General features: G+C 41.1%; 1 protein-coding gene across 3 annotated transcripts in view; it reads right to left on the minus strand.

Moving 5' to 3' along the window:
* PLD1 (phospholipase D1) overlaps window positions 1-19,222 on the minus strand; it is a 227,981-nt gene that overhangs the window by 202,001 nt on the left and 6,758 nt on the right. The window contains exon 1 of one of the 3 annotated variants that reach the window (XM_026498587.4): window positions 6,110-6,260. The exons of 1 other annotated variant lie outside the window; for it this stretch is intronic. The gene's annotated coding sequence lies outside the window, so the exon portion shown is untranslated. Of the gene's footprint in view, window positions 1-6,109; window positions 6,261-19,222 lie in introns of those variants that run through there. One more of the 3 variants, XM_048214773.2, reaches the window with a different exon arrangement.

Raw genomic sequence — 19,222 nt, forward strand, 5'->3', positions numbered from 1 at the left:
AGAAGAACAGCTCTCCTTTGGGTATCTTACGAAATGGGATTTCACAGAATAGCTCGTTTAGAAAAGTGGTTCTTAGGGGTGGGGGTGGAGAACGGTACCCATAATTTTTTTTAAAGAGTGAGAATTGCTGGTTCAGGCTATTGACAGACAGTCTATACTTCCATCCCTGATGCCTGCGGATATGTATTACTCACACCCTTATGAAGATAATGGTGCCAGCGATGCCCGTCTCCCATATCACATGAAGCTAAGGAACGTGATGGGAAGGGTGTTTTTCTGACATCGCATAAGCTAGTCCACTCTACCTGGAGAGTATACTCTGTTCTTCTTCATGCTAAATACATTTTAAAAACACACCTCTATATATACACTCATTGGTAAAGAGCAATGAATCATCCTTCTCCTATTAAATACTATGCTTCTATTATATGAATCGGGGTTCCTCTATTACATGCCATGTTACACTTACAGACTAAGAAAAATCAAATTCTCTAGCTAATGTCAAAACATATACCCTAAAAGTGTGATTATCAAAGGCATACCGTTCATTCTCTCCAGTAATAACCAGATTTGCAGGCAGAAGTCTTTCCACTACTTCTCATCACTGGGGTCTCATGAAATCGCATTCTCATTCAAGATTTCCTCCAGGCAGAATTCATTTCTCCCTCAGCCATACTCCCATAGGGCCACATCTCTACTCTAGCAGCCATTCTAGATTGCTTGGTTATTTGTGGATGCCACTCCTACACAATTGGGACAGGGACAGGAAGGCAATGTGTGAAAGAGGGGACCTAACATTTCCTGTGCCATTTCTATGTTCCAGGCTCTATGCTAAACAGTTTCCAGGCATTGTTTCCTGCAGTCGTCACAACAGTCCTGTGAGACAGGTACAACTTTGATCCCTGTTTTACAGAGGGAGAAACTAAAGCATAGAGAATTTTGAAGTTACTTGTCTTACACCACGCGGTGCTAGAGTCCTCTGGATCTGAATCCAAGCTCTCTGGCCCAAGGCTGAGGCCCACAGTCATTATTTCTCCCAGTGGGGATTTTGCGGAGCCCAGCTGTGCCGTACAAGCCTCACGGACCTGCTTTGCTTAGTCGGTGCCCCATCACCCTGCATTTCCAGCCACAAGAGTAGCAGCTTGGTGTTGGGATTGAGGCAATGCAAGGGTCGGAGTTAGAGTCTTTGCTCCATGTTGCTAGTTTTGAAATATTTTCCATCTACATATCCCAACAGGTGGGTTTTTCCTTAGGATAACAGGGTTCTGGCTAGATTTCTGTTTTGTTGTGGTGGTGGTGGTTCTTTTTGTTACGATCATGTTAGTATCACAAATATACTTCATCTCCAAATCCCGTGCCCCTACCTTGGCTTCTACGTTTTTATTCCAAAGTGGGAACAATGGTGAGATTTTTTTAAACAATGTCAGATTTCACCTTCAGTTTGTTATTTTTCCTCCTCTTAGAGCTTTTTATCAAATTTCCCACTTTAGGCTCTGCGCACTCATACCACCGCTCCTCCATACACCTGGAAATGTTTTCCTGCTCCAAGCCACGGAGCCCCCATCCCAATCTGTTGCCGCCTCTCCAATCTCATTTCAAAGGACTCTTTCAACAAAACTTGGGTAGAGAACATTGCAGAAAAAAGGCAAAACTAACTAACTAACTAAACAAATAAGTACAGATGATAAATCCCACAGACTGTTCACTCCACATCTACAAATGTATTTGTAAGAATGGTTAAATGGCACAGTGGAACAAATAACTAAGTAAAACATTAACCATAAAAACCTCCTTTTCTGGAAATATCTATATATTTTGAATAAAATGAATCACACTATCTTCCTTCATCCATTACGTGTACCTTTTCATTCAGCTCACAACTATCGTTCACCACAATGGACACTAGAGACACAAAAATGGCAAAAACAGTCTATAGCCCCTAGGACCTTCCCCTCCCACAGGGAAGACAGATACTAAAGAAAACAATTGCAAACTTGGTGATTCCAATAACATGCTCTATATAAAATCCATGCATACAAAAGTGGTATATACAAAAATAGACTAGATTGGTATGAAGATCCCAAGCAAGGGCTAAAGAGTCCCCTGGTACCTCATTGTCCCCATCCTTTATTGATTAGCAATAGTTTTAAGCACCATTAAAATCACTTCCTAATAAACCAAAGGAAAGATAACTTTCAACTTCGTTTGGCATCTCAAAGAGCATTAGGAAGAAACACACTGCAATGCAGCCTTGTAGAAAGAACTGGAGAGGTCTTAGCCCTGTCTTCTTCTGCACGTCCTCTTCCACTTTCTCCTCTCTCTGCATTTGTCTCTCCCTCCCTGCTCACCACTTTTCTTTTCTCGTGTTTATTCCTTATTCTCCCTCCTCCAAATGTACTCTGTAAAAGCCGACTTTGAAAAAAAAAATCACTGTTGAATAGTGAATTTTGATTTTCTTGTTCTTAATAGAAAGTTTGTCAGTTTATGCCCTTAGACACGTCTCTCTCTGTCTCTCAACAAAAGGACCAACCAAATTATTTTTATTTCCATGTTGCTCTTGGCTGATTTTCTTTTGTGCGTCAGAGGTTTTCAAAAGGTTCCCAACTCTAGGTCCAAAAAGCTCAAAAAATGATTGAGCCTAGAATAAAGTATTCCCTTCATGCAGATGGGAGTCCAGTGCCACAAGCATCACCAACAACCGGGGAAGGAATCTGGGATCTGGAGCCCTAAGCGGCAAGCCTTGCCATGGCCCACAGGTGGCCATAAGCTTGTGCTCTGTGCACCCCTGACATCACCCAGGACTTAATTTAGCAGATGAGCTCCAGGATGGTCAAAATGATTATTAAAATACAGAAGCATTTCCCCCCGATTGACAAATACTTCCCCCTCAAAACAAAACAAAACAAAACAAAACAAAAAACAAAAAACAGCACATACCCTGGCCTTTCCAGACCTTCCCAGGATCCCTATCCCAACCTCCTGAATCAGGAGGTAAGGCTTAGTTAGCCCAGTAGAAGGTTTCCAAGACCCTGCTCTGGAAATACTGGACATAACCAAACTCCCCCTTAATTTCCTCTTCTGAAAAATAAGGGAGTTGAACTGATTTTCCGATTGCAGTTATGTCAAATTATCTCTTCCTAAGGACAGGACAAGCTAGGAATATCACAACCTGAAAAAAGTTTGTTTGGAGGCTGGAATCTCAGGTTATACTGTACTGGTGACACAGCCGTGCCCAGATTCTGGGTACAGGCTGCTGGAGACGGAGCCCCAGCTCTGCCATATGCTAGCTATATGATCTCCCTGTGCTTCCAATCACCTCATCTTTTAAATGGAGATGATATTATTACCTATTTCCCAGGGTTATTTTGAGGATTAAGTGTGTTCAGGTCTGTAAAATGCATAGAAATAGTGCCTGGCACATAGAAAGTGCTATATAAATGTTGGTTAAATAAACCAATCATTTTCTTCTGTCACTGCAATGTTTGTGGAATAAATTCAAAAATTAAGAAAATTTCACAACAGAAAAAAAAAAACCCTGTGACACTATGAAACACTTACATAACATACACTATTGTTGAATGACCCAGCACGAAACATCTGGGACCCAGACTTTACACTGCACTGTGAATTTAGGGAAACCACCGTACTGGAATGCATTCCCACTGCAGCAAAAGATATGATTTGTAGAACTCCTTTTCTAATCAGAAAAGTCACAGGCTTATAGGAAATTTAGGTTACAAGTTTCTCATCTTCACTCTGCAACAACATTTATCCACAGCCCAGCTGGAGAATACATTTTATTGTGTGGTGCTAACACTTAAAGGATTGTAAACATACAACCAGGCCTGGCACAGGGACAACTGTCTCCAGAACACAATGACTCAGACCAACTGTGAGTTTAAAGAGCCCCATCTCATGCTGGGTCCGCTGGCTCCCATCAATGTTTAGTAAACACCTGGAGTGCAGAAGAAATCGCTACACCCCAAAGCTAGCTTGGTCAAAACTGCTTCTAGCTACTAAAAAGGTACCCTGATCTGAGCTCAAGCATCATTTAGACACATGCTACAGCACAGCTAAAGGAGACAAAAGTATTTCAATGTTAGATACACGCTACGCACAGCTCAAGGAGACAAAAGTACTTCCATGTTCTGTGAGATATTAAGGGGAGGAAACTATCAACAACAATAACTCCCTCCTGGATTCCTCCCTCTCCGTAGCTAAACTTCACAATACTTTTATATGCAAATTTAAATAGCTCACCAGCTTATCCTTACATAGTAATGTCGCAGATCTTTCTTGATGGAGATAAGACTGACTAAACAAAAACTGGCTGTGGCTTTTCACCTTTCCTCTTTAAAAGTGCATTTCTGCAACGCTACGAGAAGGAACTCAAACTCTGCTTCATGAGAAAGCTAAAGCCTGCAGCACAATCACTGTCATCAAAATGTTCTGAAAACCCTGTAGGAAAGACGAACAGTGTTCTGTGGATGGACAGTGGAGATGGAAGCACAGCAATGAGAAAGCACTTAATGGACTGAACCGTAAGCTTACAAATGGTTAATGTGGCAAATTTTATGTGTTGTATTTACCACAATAAAAATAAAATAAAAAACTCTGTAAGAGTTAAAGGTAAATGAATTTCATAATAAATTTTCATTAAGAAACCCACACTTGGTCATCAGACAACTTTCCAGGAGCAGGGTCTCCCACTACCCAGTTTTAAGTGAATCGACAAACCTAAATGAGCTTTATACAGCACTTATCAGTGAGGTTAATAAATACTCTGACATCCGTGACAGACATGGCAAAGACACATCTTCCTCAAATCCTTAACTAGTCCTGCTTTTTATATGGATTGTGAGTTATACTGGATCCTGGAAAGACACACTGGGAGCTACACGATTCATTGAAAGGTCCTCAAACAACATTTAAAGGCTGTGGACAAACTCAAGCTAAAAGCTAGTGTACAAATGCACTTGTATGTACCTTACAAAACACTGAATACTGAAAGATCTTTATTCAAACAGGCAATGTGTAAATGTGGTGTCTGCTAACAGTTCAAGCTGTAGATTCTTTTCAGTCTTTATGCTTTCATTACACCACCATTAATTAGCCCTTTTAAGCATCACTAAGGTCTCTGGGTACCTACTCTCAAAAGCCCTCAAAAGGCCCACAAGGCGTTATCTCAACTGCAATTGGCAGACCTGCCACATAAAGTTGGTGGAACTCTCCATTCTGGGGAAAGACCTAGGGATGATCAAACCAGAACCCTGTGGTCCTTAAGCATCTACTTGCGTCTAGTACTTCCCGGAGTAAAGAAGGCAATAAACCAAGACTTGGAGAAGAAGCAAATACAGGCGTGGCGGTAGCTCTGGACTGATTGTACAAGGGCGGTTCTGAAGGGCGTCACACGATCCTATTCAATGCTTGGAGCACCCCGCTCTTGGATCTGAGACTCAGGTCTCAAACACCTCGAGCTGGAGAAAGAAAAACAAGCCCTTTCACACACACCCCGCTCCGGGCCCCGGGCCCTTGCCCCACCCCAGCGTCATCCCCTCGTGGGCGCACAGAGCAGCTGCGTGCCCACACGCCCGGACCGTGCATCTGGCACGCTGGGCTCCAAGCCCTGGAGCGCAGCACTTCCTGGTTGGTCCGGGATGCTGGTCCCCTAGCGCCGCCATCCCCGTCATCCCACAGCGCACGCGAACCCCCGGCGCGCGAGAGGACCGGGGGCACCAGCCCCCCTGCACAGGCGAGGCCCGACGTGCACCTGAGGGCACGCCCCCGATCTCCCCCGCAGCCCGCGCGGCTCTGCGCCCCAGGCAGCGCCCGCCCCGGCAACAGCGCGCGCCGAAGTTGGTCTGCGTCGACCCTGCGAGAACTGGGCCCGAAGGCGCGCACAGGAGGCCCACAGGCCGCCAAGGAGGCTGGTCCCGCGGGGCCGCCCGGCGCTGGCGCCCGCCGCCGTCGCCTCTGCCAAGGTCCCGTCCGAGCTGGGCGGGGAGCGGCCAGCTGCCCGGGGCCGGCAGGAGGAGGGACGGAAGGCGAGCGCCGCGGAAACCAGACGCCCGCGGGAGCCTGGCGCGCCCGGCGGCGGCGCGGCTCCTACCTGTAGGACTAAGGCGGCCGCGGGCACCTGCGCGGTGACGGCGGGTTCTCCGGGCTCGGGTGCAGCTGGCACAGCTGGAGGCGCGGGAGGAGGGGAGGGGGGAGGGCCTGAGGGGGGCCCGCGCTGCGCCGCCGCCCGGAACTCGAGGCCCGGATTCGCCCCGGCCTGGCAGGGGTGGGGCGAGGCGGTGCCGGGTCCGGGTGCGTCGCGGCGCAGGCTGGCCGTCCCCGCGGGGCAGGAGGGTTTCGCAGGCCGGGCCTCTCTGCTCGTTCCCGTTTCTTCTTCTCTCTTCTCCCGGAGTTTAGTGACTCAACCGCACCAACCTACGGAATGTTCAGGAGCATTATTGTTATCCTCAGGCACTCTCAAGCCCCCAAGGGCCCAGGCACCGTTCCAGGAGCTTTGCCTGTGTTCCCTCACCCTCGTCTACTGCAGCCGGTAGCCACAAGTGGCCCACTTTGCAGGTGGGAAAACACGGGTCGAAAAGGTGAAATAACTTGCTTCAGGTGACACGGTTAAGAAGTAGGCGCCTTGATGACGTCACCTATAAGCCTTCTTCCAACTTCCTAAACTGGTGTTACTGCTAATTTATAGGGAAGGAAACTGAGGCCCAGAAAAGTGAAGTCACCAGCGTAAGATCACACAATTTAGAGACTACTGGAATTTGTGCCTTGATGTCTTTAAAACTCGAGCTAATTCAGAAATCGCAGCATAAAATAATAAGTCGGGAGTAAAACATGGAAAATTCCCGTTCTGCCCATGGAACCGTACAAATACAGCAATTTTTATATTTTTAGTCCACCTAGAATAAAGTCTTAAGAGAAAGAGAACCTGTTATCTTGTGGTTTGACTAACAGGCCTTTTGGAATATAGTTTTGAATATAGGCCAGCTCCAGCCTCATTACACAATATTACATTCGACCAAGGCCAAAGGAAGCAATCCCTCCACATACACCAAACTGTTAATAACGATGGCCACTTTAAAGCACTTAGTGGATATTGCACAGCTGAGACTGGCTGAGTTACATAATGTCTTACTGCAAACATGGAACTACATGAACTGAAAAATAGACTATTCCAGTCCAGGGAAAGGAAGGGGGGTGAAATTGCAGTCTGGAACTCTTTTTCCTGTAACATATAGTTGCTCATCCCTCCCAAGACTACATTTTTTTCTCTTGAGCACATCTTTTCCTAATGATAGTAGAGTCACACAGCCGTCACTCTTTCCTTGTTGACAGAAATGATTGATGTCTTTTAAATCCTAGGATACTGACAGATTTTTACAATTAAACACATGGCCCTCTGAGCAAACAGAGTATTGCCTAAGAAGAGTTTGGCCAGTGTAAGACAGGCATGTTACTGACAGGCTGAATACTCTTTCCTCCTCTTCTTTCTCAAGTTTTATTAGTCACAGATGATTTGGCAAGTATTCTACACACAATTAACTGCACTCTTACAAGCTTGTCTTTAGAAATTATAATGCTTTTGATTGAGAAGCAGCAGGCTATAAAACTGCATCCCAAATTCCCAGTGTCATCATTCAAACATTTGGCACTAACCTACAACAATAGGTCTTTCTATTAACTATAATTAAAAATAAAATTATTCAAGTGCCCTCCCAATAGTTGAATTTCTGCTTCCTGGTGCTAGAGGAATCAAATAGTAAAAGGCCGCTATGGACTGCCAAAGAGAAGTTTTAGATATGGTATGATTCTGTATGTAAGTATTTCTATTTTCCTGAGTGGTTTGCTGATTGTTGGTTTTTGCTGTTATTTTCCCAAATCTCGCCTGTCTTCAGAGATGTCAAGAAAAAAATGACAACAAAATCCTATTATATAGCCATCTGGATACATATTTGACATTTTTATCAGACAAATGATATTCTAAATCCTTTTTAATTTTCATCTTTTCTTCTCAGTATTAAAGTAATATACGCCCATTTTTATAATTTCTACATTTATATTTTACAAAAATATAAAGTTTTGGAGATAACAGAAAACAATTTTTTTAATTAAAATTACCTATAGCCCCCCCCCAGCATATTACCCATTGTTAACATTTTGGTGTATTCCTTTCTTGTTCATGTTCTATACAGAAACAAATGTTTATTACAAAATTAGCACCGTGCTGTACAAGTTAGAATCCTGCTTGTCTCACTGCTTGAATATTTATAAGTTGACTTTTTTACTGTGACTAATTTTTTAAATATAATTTTTAATGGTTGAAAAATATTCCAGCCGTTTTTTAATCTATGTATCTATTGATGGTTTGAGGATGTTTCCAGACCTTTAGGCAATTTACAAACATGCTAGAATGAATACTGTAAATACCAATCTTTGCTGAGATCTCTATATTGCTAGAAAAGAGTCCTAAAAGTGGTGCTACTGGGTCAACATTTGTCAACACATCAAAGCTCTGTGAAATGCTGCAAAGACACCTTCCAATAGTCAGTATTGCTTGCTTATATTTGAACATGTGATGGATCAAAATCATATCTTGTTTTAATTGGCACTGATTCAATATCAATAATGATGAACACTATTTTTTCATGTTTACTATTTGTGCTATTGACTGAGAATGATATATTAATGTCCATTGCCTGGTTTTTAGTGTAATATTATTGCTCTTTTTGTTAATTTGCATTAATGTTTTCAATGGAAACGTATTATTTATATATACGTACACATTACTTATAGAATACTTTATAAAATATAATGAATACTAATACACATATTATTTATAGATTGCTCTATAAAATTTGCACACCGATGTGCTCCCCCAGATTTCCCTCATGGTATTTTTTAATATGTGCACTGCTGTCCAAATCATCTAGGTCAGTTTGGGAGGACCAGCATCTATCATCTTTTGTTAACAGTTCCACTTTGTCTCTTTTTTCTTTTTTCTTCAGAGAGGGAGGGAGGTAAGGCAGAGAGAATCTCAAGCAGGCTCCACACCCAGCACGGAGCTTGATGCAGGGCTTGATGTCACAACCTAGAGATCATGACCTGAGCTGAAATCAAGTGTCAGGCCCTTAACTGACTGAGCCACCCAGGCACCCCTGGTAGTTCCATTTCTTATAGAGCACCCCTCCCCAAATGTATATCGTCTTAGCAGTCTCCAAGGCAAAGGGCAGATCCTTCCTCTGTATTCCCACCACCACCCCATTTACCCCAAAGGCCAAGTAGAGCGAATCTCAAGGAATGAGGGAGCAGATGATGTTTGGGGTGGGACTCACTGAGCAGAGGCAGAAGCAGCCCCAGCAACAGCTTTGCCCTGACCAGGGTGACCCAGTGAGAGACAGTTTCCTACTTCCTGATTTTTTGTGTGTTTAACCTTCTGCACTTCCTTAGTGCTTGCTGTTCCCAGCCTTGCCTTAAGTCTGTGAGCCCCCGGTGCTCTTTTCCTTCAGATAACAAGAGTCTGAATTCATTGTTTGCCCCCAGTGTTTGCCTCCCTGACATAACCTGTGTGATTTCTGTGTCTTTGGGTCCACCTGATAGTCCCCTGATTAGCAATCATTCACTTCATTTATAAACATTTAATTATTAATGCTCATTAACTAACCACAGCACATAGCTATGCTTAAGACACAAAGTACAGAGGAAGGGATTTTATCCTAGATCACGTGCTGACATAAATCAACTCAGCCATCATAACAGTGACAGAAAGATAAGAACAGTGTGGTTATCAAGACTTACAGTTTTTAAAAATGCATGACCGTGGCTTGCACCAAAAATCTCGAGAGAGAATGAGGAGCAGAGTACATATTGCCAAGGTATGTGAAAGCTCTGTGTCTCTGTATTTTCATTTTAGCTTTCTGTGGACCATTCATAGTCTATATAATTTCTCCTAACAATGTTCAGCTTATGGACTGTCCAGCACATGACTCTTTAAAACGGGCCACACTTGACACCTCCAGCCCCAACTGAAACACCTGAGATGAATCTTCTCAGTTGCCCTTAGCCATCCCTTTGAAGTGTTTTCTTATCCAACAGTCATTAAATAGACCTAATAACTTATTTAAAATATCTCTATATTTTCAATGTTTACTTGCTGTTTAAAATTGTACTCATTTTTGGGCGCCTGGGTGGCTCAGTCGATTAAGTATCTGCCTTCAGCTCAAGTCATGATCCCAGGATCCTGGGAACGAGCCCCACGTCGGTCTCCCTGCTCAGCGGGGAACATGCTTCTCCCTCTCCGCCCCACCTGTGCTCTCTCTTGTTCTCTCTGTCGCTATCTCTGTCTCTCTCAAAAAAACCAAATAAAATCCTCAAAAATAAATAAATAAATAAATAAATAAATAAATAAAATTGTACTCGTTTTCATGGATTTGCATATATGTATAAGGTAGCGTGATTACTAAATAAGAAAACATACAAAATAAAAGAGTGAATATTTGTTTAGAACAGTCCAAGTATATGTCAATTGATTGCTACAATTGTATTGGAGTAACTATAAAAGCAACTGTACTCAGTTTCCAAAAAAATCCATAAATTGCACAGTAAAGAATAATCCCAAGAAAGTAATGGCTCTAGGAACACATAATAAAGAAAAACAACCTTTTTTTTCTTCAAAGCAATTTTATCCAAACATACTCGTGTATTTTTGACTGTTAGACTTAACATCAAATACAAGTATTTATTCACTCATTCCTCCTGAAAACCCACCATACTGCAGGTACTGTTATTGGAGCTGGGGATATGGCATGAACAGAACAGAAGCCTCTGCTTTTCCGTAGGAAGACAGGCCTGAAATATAGAGGAGATCCTGGGTACAATGGAGGACTATAAAGCAGGGCAGAGGAAAAAGCTTCCGCTCTGGGGTTGGGGGAGATGGACAGGGAAGGCTCCTGTGATAAGGTGACATTGGAGCAGAACAAAGGAGCAAAGCCTTGCAGATGCCTGAGGAAAGATCATCTAGGCAGAGGGCCTGGGAGGTACAAAGGCCACGAGGTGGAAGTGTGTTTGGTGTTTTCAGGGAAGGGTAAGGGGGCAAAGGTGAATAGAGTGGTGTGAGCAAGGAGAAAGGTAACAGAGACTAGAATCAAGAGGGGCGATAGGGAGCAAGTTCCTAAAAGGAAGAAGTTTGAATTTAATGTCATTGATATGGAAAGCTTCGGGCCAAAGAATGACATAATCGGACTTTTGTTTCGGAAGGACCACACTGACTGCTGTATGAGAATAGACTGCAAGGGGGTGAGGGTAGAAGCTTGAAGACAAAGCAACCGTCCAAGCAAGGGTGGACTCGAGCGAAAGTCGTGGAGGTGTTGGAAGTGGTCGGATTCTGTATCTTGGTATAGATAGGAAAGAAGCCAGTATTCAGGAAAACCAAATATTCAGGATGAGCCTCATTTGGCAGGGTTATCCGTTATGATTCCCTAATGATAAAAAGTTCATGGGGGCAGGTGAATTAGTGAAGACATCAATGGGGCCAATTAGTTGCACTTTTTATCTTCAGTGAGGCAAATGTTCTATGTGTTTGTGGAATGTAAGTCTGAGCTCTTGCAATCTTGCCCTGTAGAACTTAGCTCTACCATCTTTAGACCAGTTCCTGTATCGTACATATTCCCATTTCAAAATTACAGACAGATTTCTTTCTTATCAAGTTTTTGACTCAGCCTTCACCTAAATAGACATACAACCAATTCAGCATTTTAGTTCCTAACTGCAGTGCTGGTTGAAATCAGATATAACACCTTTATTTTTTTTTTTAAGATTTTATTTATTTATTTGACAGAGAGAGACAGCCAGCAAGAGAGGGAACACAGGCAGGGGGAGTGGGAGAGGAAGAAGCAGGCTCCTAGTGGAGAAGCCTGATGTGGGGCTCGATCCCAGAATGCGGGGATCACGCCCTGAGCCGAAGGCAGACGCTTAACGACTGTGCCACCCAGGCGCCCCCAGATATGACACCTTTAGTCTCAGAATCATCTAGTTTCAGACTCCCTTCTACTCCATTATAATTAGCATTCTCTTGTTTGGTTTTGTAACTTTCCTTGTTCAGTTTAGATTTAGAAAGTTATGTTTGTCATACCAGCAAATGTTTTTGCTTGGAATAGAAATAGAAGGACTTGTTATAAAAGGTTTCTTTAATGATAGTAAGAAAGGCAAAACTTCCCAGGGTGAAAGCCACTTGGAACCCTGCCCATGTGCCTTCTAATCTTTTAGAACCTCCAGAGAATTATAGAAGTGTTTTCTTGGCAAACATTTACTAACAGCTAAGAGGTTTGGAAAACGTTTTCATCTCCCTGCATCATTTTTCATTTTCTAGGAGAAATGCAGTCCTATGGATGGACGGACACTCTAAATCGTTGCTGGTATAGGTTCTCACACTTGTACAGTCTCTTGAATCAAATGTGCACTTTCAAACTCGTGCCTTCGGCTAGTTTGTAAAGCCAGTCAAGACACCCCTACGCTCACACCCCAGATAGAGCAAAAGCAGCTCTCAAAAACCTCTTAGCTCGCAGCTTCAGTGGAGCTCAGAGTGTTCCCAGGAATCAGAACTTCCCTGTAAGGACAAAGTGGAATAAATGAATGAAAGAATGAATGGTTTCTTTATTAGGACAATTTATTTGGTTTACGTTTTAACTTTGACTTACAGACCCTCTGCCCAAAGATGTAACTGCACTATCCTTGTAACAACAAAAAATCAGGGAACAAATTTTGGAATTATAGATCCTTAATATAAAAATACAATGAAAAAGACCCCTGCATAACATCAAAAATACTTTCCAATTCTTTACTCATCTCCTGTCCACTGCTGGGAATTTGCACAGGCCCATAGCCTCCGAAACCCTTAGGACCAGAGAAAATTAGGATATTCAGAATTTTACAAATTTTGGAAAATTCATATAGCATAGCATTGACACATATTGTACCTCCAGCAAGACCTGGGATAGCGCCCCCTAACTGAACACCTTATGGTTGTGCAGCAAAAGATGTAATAAGCACAATGTATGGAAATATAAAGACGATTAATAGCCTTAAATCAATGCAGGTCAGGTTTTGCTGTCAAGTGAGTTATGAACAAAACTTGGTTTTCAGAGTTTTTTGAGTTTTAGAATTGTGGATTAGGCATCGGGGGACCTGAATTAAAACAGAATTAAATAGACTGCAGTAAAAGAACACTTTAAAAGCCTTTTCCTACTCTCACCCATTCATTCATTATCTTAAGGAACAGTATTTCCTTGCTGTTAGACGATAGTTTTTACAGTTTTTACAGTTTTGACAATTGTATTTAGCAAGGAGATCCAAAACCCAATTGACAGTCATTTGGGGCAAGATTTATAAAATGAATTAGTAATGTCTACCTCCAAGTTTTTTGAAGTGGGCAGATACGAGCATTTTTACAGGTGACATGTTTTTCTCAAGCCAATCAGTCAGGAAGGAAGAACGTGCAAAGGTGCGTCATCATAACGCGCAGACCAACTTCCCTTCAAAAGCAGAAACTGCCTTGCAATCAAAGCAACACTTTTATTTTGAAGGCAAAGGGTATTTTAAAATTCTGCTGTCCTATCACAGAATTGCTAGGCACTTGTTATCCGAGAAAAGACAGAATGTGGAACACTAGTGTTTTTAAAAACAAGAACATGTAATTCCTTTAAATTGGACAGTTCTGCAAGGTACTCAGCCATGATAAAATTGGAGACCTTGTCCATGATACACAATGTTTCCAACATCACTCACCATCTCTACCAAGAACAGCGAATAGTTTACAATAGTTTAAAGATCTGGTTTTGTCCTATCGCCTCTACCAGCGACATCTCGTAGCAATTTTTACATTTCTGGCTTCACTTCCTTTGCTGCAAGAGCTTCTTACCTCTGAATGACACAGTGAGTAAACTTATTTTTGAAGCAATTTCTTTTTTTTTTTTTTTAAAGATTTTATTTATTTATTTGACAGAGAGACAGCCAGCGAGAGAGGGAACACAAGCAGGGGGAGTGGGAGAGGAAGAAGCAGGCTCCCAGTGGAGGAGCCTGATGTGGGACTCGAACCCAGAACGCTGGGATCACGCTCCGAGCCGAAGGCAGATGCTTAACCACTGCGCTACCCAGGCGCCCCTGAAGCGATTTCTGTATCCTTATCCCAGACTCCAAATTTTATTCCAGACAAAGCAGTTCTTCCATCAATAGTGACGTTGACACCATTTTTCCATAAAACATTGTTTTTGTTATGGAATTCGTATATGTTGGGAATATATTTTTCTCTGTTAGTACATCTTCCCATTATTCAGTAGCTCTCAGCCCTGTCAGACCAACACACCTTTTGTATTGTGGTAACATTCCCTTTATTAGCTTGAAATGGAATTAATTTATAGTTTCAAAAACTCCATGTAATGTATTGGCAACAAGGGGGAAGTAAGAAAAAGTAAGTTATCATAAAATAGACTATCTCTCAATATGTAAAATTCTCAGACAAACCACACTAGAAGACATAAATAAAAGGATCCACTGTTGGTAGTATTACCTGTAATGAACACATTTTTATTTAAGACAGATTTCCATCTAATTATTGTCTACATAATTGCTCCTCAAATTTTGATGTGCATACAAGTCACCCGTGGTTCTTGTTAAAATATGGATTCTGATTTCACAGGTCAAGAATGGAGCATTTCTAGTAAGTTCGCAAGTAATTGCAGTGCTACTGGTCCCCTCAAAGCGGGACATCTTGAATAGGGAGGGTCAACGCAATTTCTTTATGTTGACATTTGAATGTGACAGTTACAACTGTTGACTGATAAAGGTGTTGCCATGAGTGACATAATTTTCCAAATAGCCTCAAATCAATTCAGGTCAGATTTTGCTGCCAAGTGAGTTAGAGACAATCAGCTCATGAATGATGAATGACCAAGAGTTGTTGCTTACTGGCTCTTAGCAAACAAAGTACAGTTTTCCCTCAATTTGTACACTGGTTACGTTCTCCAAAAATGCAGTGTACATGAAAGGCGTGCAAACAATATTTTGAACGTATATGTAAAACAGTTTAGGTTCTAGGCAATAGCATGCTTTCACTTGCACGAATGTCCAATAAGACCTTTGGAAGTTGTGTGGGACAAGGGACGGCTCTTCATTGTACAAAACCATTCCACACATAGCAGACTTCTAGCATCCCTGGCCTCCACCCATCACATGCCAGCAAGTGGCCCCCAATCACTGTTGATCAAAAATGCACCCCCCCCTTTTCCGGAATATTCCAGAGAGGCAGGCAGCATGACCTCTGTTGATTGATCGCCACTGCTTAAGTGAAACTCAAAATTCCTTTTAGCATTTAATTAAACTGGAATCCAACAGAAACCTAGACATTATAGAAACATTTTTTCCTCCAACTGTATTTTAAGCCTTCCACAGTGTAATTCGTTCTAACACTTGTTTCTCAAATTTTTCCACAATTTGATTTATGCATCTTCCACAATTATTTGCTGATGTTTGTTTGCCGTATTGTTTTGCTCACGTTATTTTAATTATTTTTACTTCAAGAAAAACTTGAGGGAGGATGTCTGCATCTACCAAAATATTTTATTGAAACCATTTTCTTCTTGGAGTCCCTGGGTGGCTCAGTTGGTTAAGCGTCTGATTCTTGATTTCAACTCAGGTCATGACCTCAGGGTCCTAAGATCTAGCCCTATGTCAGCCTCTGCCCTGGGCATGGAACCCGTTTGGTATTCTCTGTCTCTCTCAGCCCCTCCCTTTGCCCCCGCTCATGTGCTCGCTCTCGCTCAAAAATAAATAAATAAATAAATAGATATTTTCTTCTTATTAAGAAATAATTTAATCTTTTCTTCCTACTCTTCTGAAAATTGTAAGACAAGTTATTTCTTTTGGGTTGTACAGTTCAATGTGTGTTCTCAGAAATTCTGATTTTTAGGTAATAAATAAATTACAGAGTGTATTCTAATGTTAATCCTTTTCTTTCCGTTAATCACTGTAAGAAAATTTCTGTAGGCTTCGATCTTATGCAAATAGGTTGATTAATATATATACAAACCAAGGAATCTTTTCTCATCACTTTGTTTACAAAGCCAGAACTTTAAGAAGTCTGTTAGGCTAACACTTAACAGAGATTGATATTTGCAATAAATGCTAAAATGCAATTTAGGTTCAATAGTTAAAAATGAGGAATATATTAACTTCTCTTTTTTCTTTGAGCTTTGTTTTTATATAATTAAGCTACTGTACACCAATTAAAGCATATGGATAGTAAGCAATGTAAATTTTTTATTTTACACGAATTACATATGGATCACCAAAATTTTGCATATAAATATTGAAGACAACAATGAATAAGTTAAAATCTGTTCAAAGAAATAAAGAAAATGAAGCAACTAGTTATGATCGAGGAACACCTATAAGGCTATCAGCTGATTTTTCAGCAGAAAGTCTGCAGGCTAGAAAGGAGTGGCATGATATAGTCAAAAGTGCGGAAGGGAAAAACACTTCCAGCCAAGAATACTCTGCCTGGCAAGGTTATTATTCAGAATTGAAGGAGAGATAAAGAGTTTCCCAGGCAAACAAAAGTTGGAGGAATTTATCACAACTAAGCCATCCTTACTGACTTAAGTGGGAAAAAAAAAAAGCCGTAAGTAGAGGAAAATCATGAAAGAAAACATTCCATTGGTAAAAGCAAACATATAGCAAAGGTAGTGGTTCAATCACTTGTAAAGCTTCTGTGAAGGTTAAAAGACGAAAGCAGTAAACGCCGCTATATCTATAAAATTAGTTAAGGAGGTGATGCTGCTTTCTCTCTCCCACAATACCTCCCACTCTTCCTTTCCATCCAGGGCCTGGCAGAACGGCTCCCACAAAGAAGGGTGGTAGGAAGAAGGGCCTTTCTACCGTCAGTGAGGTAGGGACCAGAGAATACACCATCCACATTCACAAGCACAGACAGAGAGTGAGTTTCAAGAAGTGTGCCCGTTGGGCACTCAAAGAGATCCAGAAATTTGCTCTGAAGGAGGTGGGAACTCCAGATGTGTGCATTGACACCAGGCTCAACAAAGCTGTCTGGGCCAGAGGAATAAGGAATGTTCCATACCGCATTCGTACAGTTGTCCGGAAAACATAGCAAGGATGAAGATTCATCAAACAAGCTCTATACATTGGTTACCTGTGTACCTGTCACCACCTTCAAAAATGTACAGACAGTTAATGTGGATGAAAACTCATCACTGATTTGTCAAAGAAAGGTATAAAACTGCAAAAAAAAATTAGTTAAGGTATACACAAAATAAAAAATGTAAAATATGACATCAAATTTATAAATTGTGGGGAGGGGAGTAAAAATCTAGTGCTTTTAGAATGTATTTGAACTTAAGCAACTTAAAATAGATCACTATCTATAGAATCTTATATATGAACCTCATGGTAACCACAAACTAAAACCTATATAAGATAAACAAAAAATAGGGCTGCCTGGGTGGCTCAGTTGGTTAAGCATCTGCCTTTGGCTCAAGTCATGATCCCAGGGTCCTGGGATCGAGCCCCACATCGGGCTCCCTGCTCTGCGGGGAACCTGCTTCTCCCTCTGCCTGCTGCTCCCCCTGCTGTGTGCTCTCTTTCTCACTCTCTGTCAAATAAATAAATAAAATATTTTTAAAAACAAAAAAGGAATCAGAATATCATTAAAGAAATTCGTCAAATCACAAGAGTAGAGAGCAAGAGAAGAAGATAGCGAAACTACAAAAATAACCAGAAACAATGAACAAAATGGTAACAAGTATATACTTATCAATAATTTCTTTAAATGTAAATGGACTAAATGCTCCTATCGTATGCTCCATGTCAAAGATAAAGACTAAGTGGTTAAAAAAACAAGACCCATCTATATGCTGCCTACAAGAGACTCACTTCAAACTTTAAGACACAAACAGACTGAAAGCGACAGGATGGAAAAAGAGTTCATGCAATGGGAACAAACTAATAACAAAAAAGCTGGGGTAGTAATAGTTATAGCAGACAAAATAGACTTTAAAACAAACTAGCAAGAGACCAAGAAGGGCATTACATAATGACAAAGGGATCAATCCAACAGGAAGACATAACAATTATAAATATCTATGCACCCAACATCAGGAGAACCTAAATACGCAAAGCAAATATGAACATAAAAAGAGCAACTGATAGTAATACAATCATAGTAGGGGACTTATATCAATGGATAGATTATCCAGATGCAAAGTTAATAAAGAAACAGTGGCTTTGACCAATACATTAGAAGCAGATGAACTTAACAGATAAATACAGAACATTCCATCCCAAAACGGCAGAATATACATTCTTTTCAAGTGCACCGGGAATGTTCTCCAGAATAGATCACATGTTAGGCTACAAAAGAGTCTCCGTAAATTTAAGATTGAAATCATATCAAACATCTTCTCTGACCACAACAGTATGAAGCTGGAAATCAATTAAAAGAAAAAACAAACAAAAAATGAGAAAAACAAACAGAGACTAAACAGCATGCTACTGAACAATGGGTCAATGAAGAAATTAAAGAGAAAATTTCTAAAATACCTGGAGACAAATGAAAATGGAAACAGAACATTCCAAAATCTTTGGTATACAACAAGAGCAGTTCTAAGAGGGAAGTTTACAGTGATACTGGCCTACCTCAAGAAACAAGAAAAATCTCAAATAAACCATCTAGCCTTACACCTAAATTAATTAGAAAAAGAGTAAAGCCCCAAGTTAGTAGAGCACTGACTGTGTCTGGCTTATTTCACTTCGGGTAATGTCCTAAAGTTTCATGCATACTGTGGCATATTACAGAATTTCCTTCCTTCTTAAGACTGACTAGTATTCCATCATACATATGTTATTATTCTATAATCATATATAACATATATCACACTTTGCACTTGGGTAGGTGTTGTGTTTCTAGTAATTTGTTCATTTCATCTAGGTTACCCAATTTTTTGAGGTACATTGATTAGTAGTCCCTTATAATCTTGTTTTTGCAGAATCAATAGTATTGTCCCCACTTTCTTCTCTGATTTTAGTAACTTGGGTTTCCCCCCTTTTCTTTCTTACTCCATCTAGCTAAAGGTTGTCAACTTTGTTGATCTTTCCAAAGAACCAACTTTGGTTTCATTGATTTTCTCCATTGTTTTTTTCGTCTCTA

This window comes from Ursus arctos, unplaced genomic scaffold, assembly GCF_023065955.2.
Source record: "Ursus arctos isolate Adak ecotype North America unplaced genomic scaffold, UrsArc2.0 scaffold_4, whole genome shotgun sequence".
Taxonomy (NCBI): Eukaryota; Metazoa; Chordata; class Mammalia; order Carnivora; family Ursidae; genus Ursus; species Ursus arctos.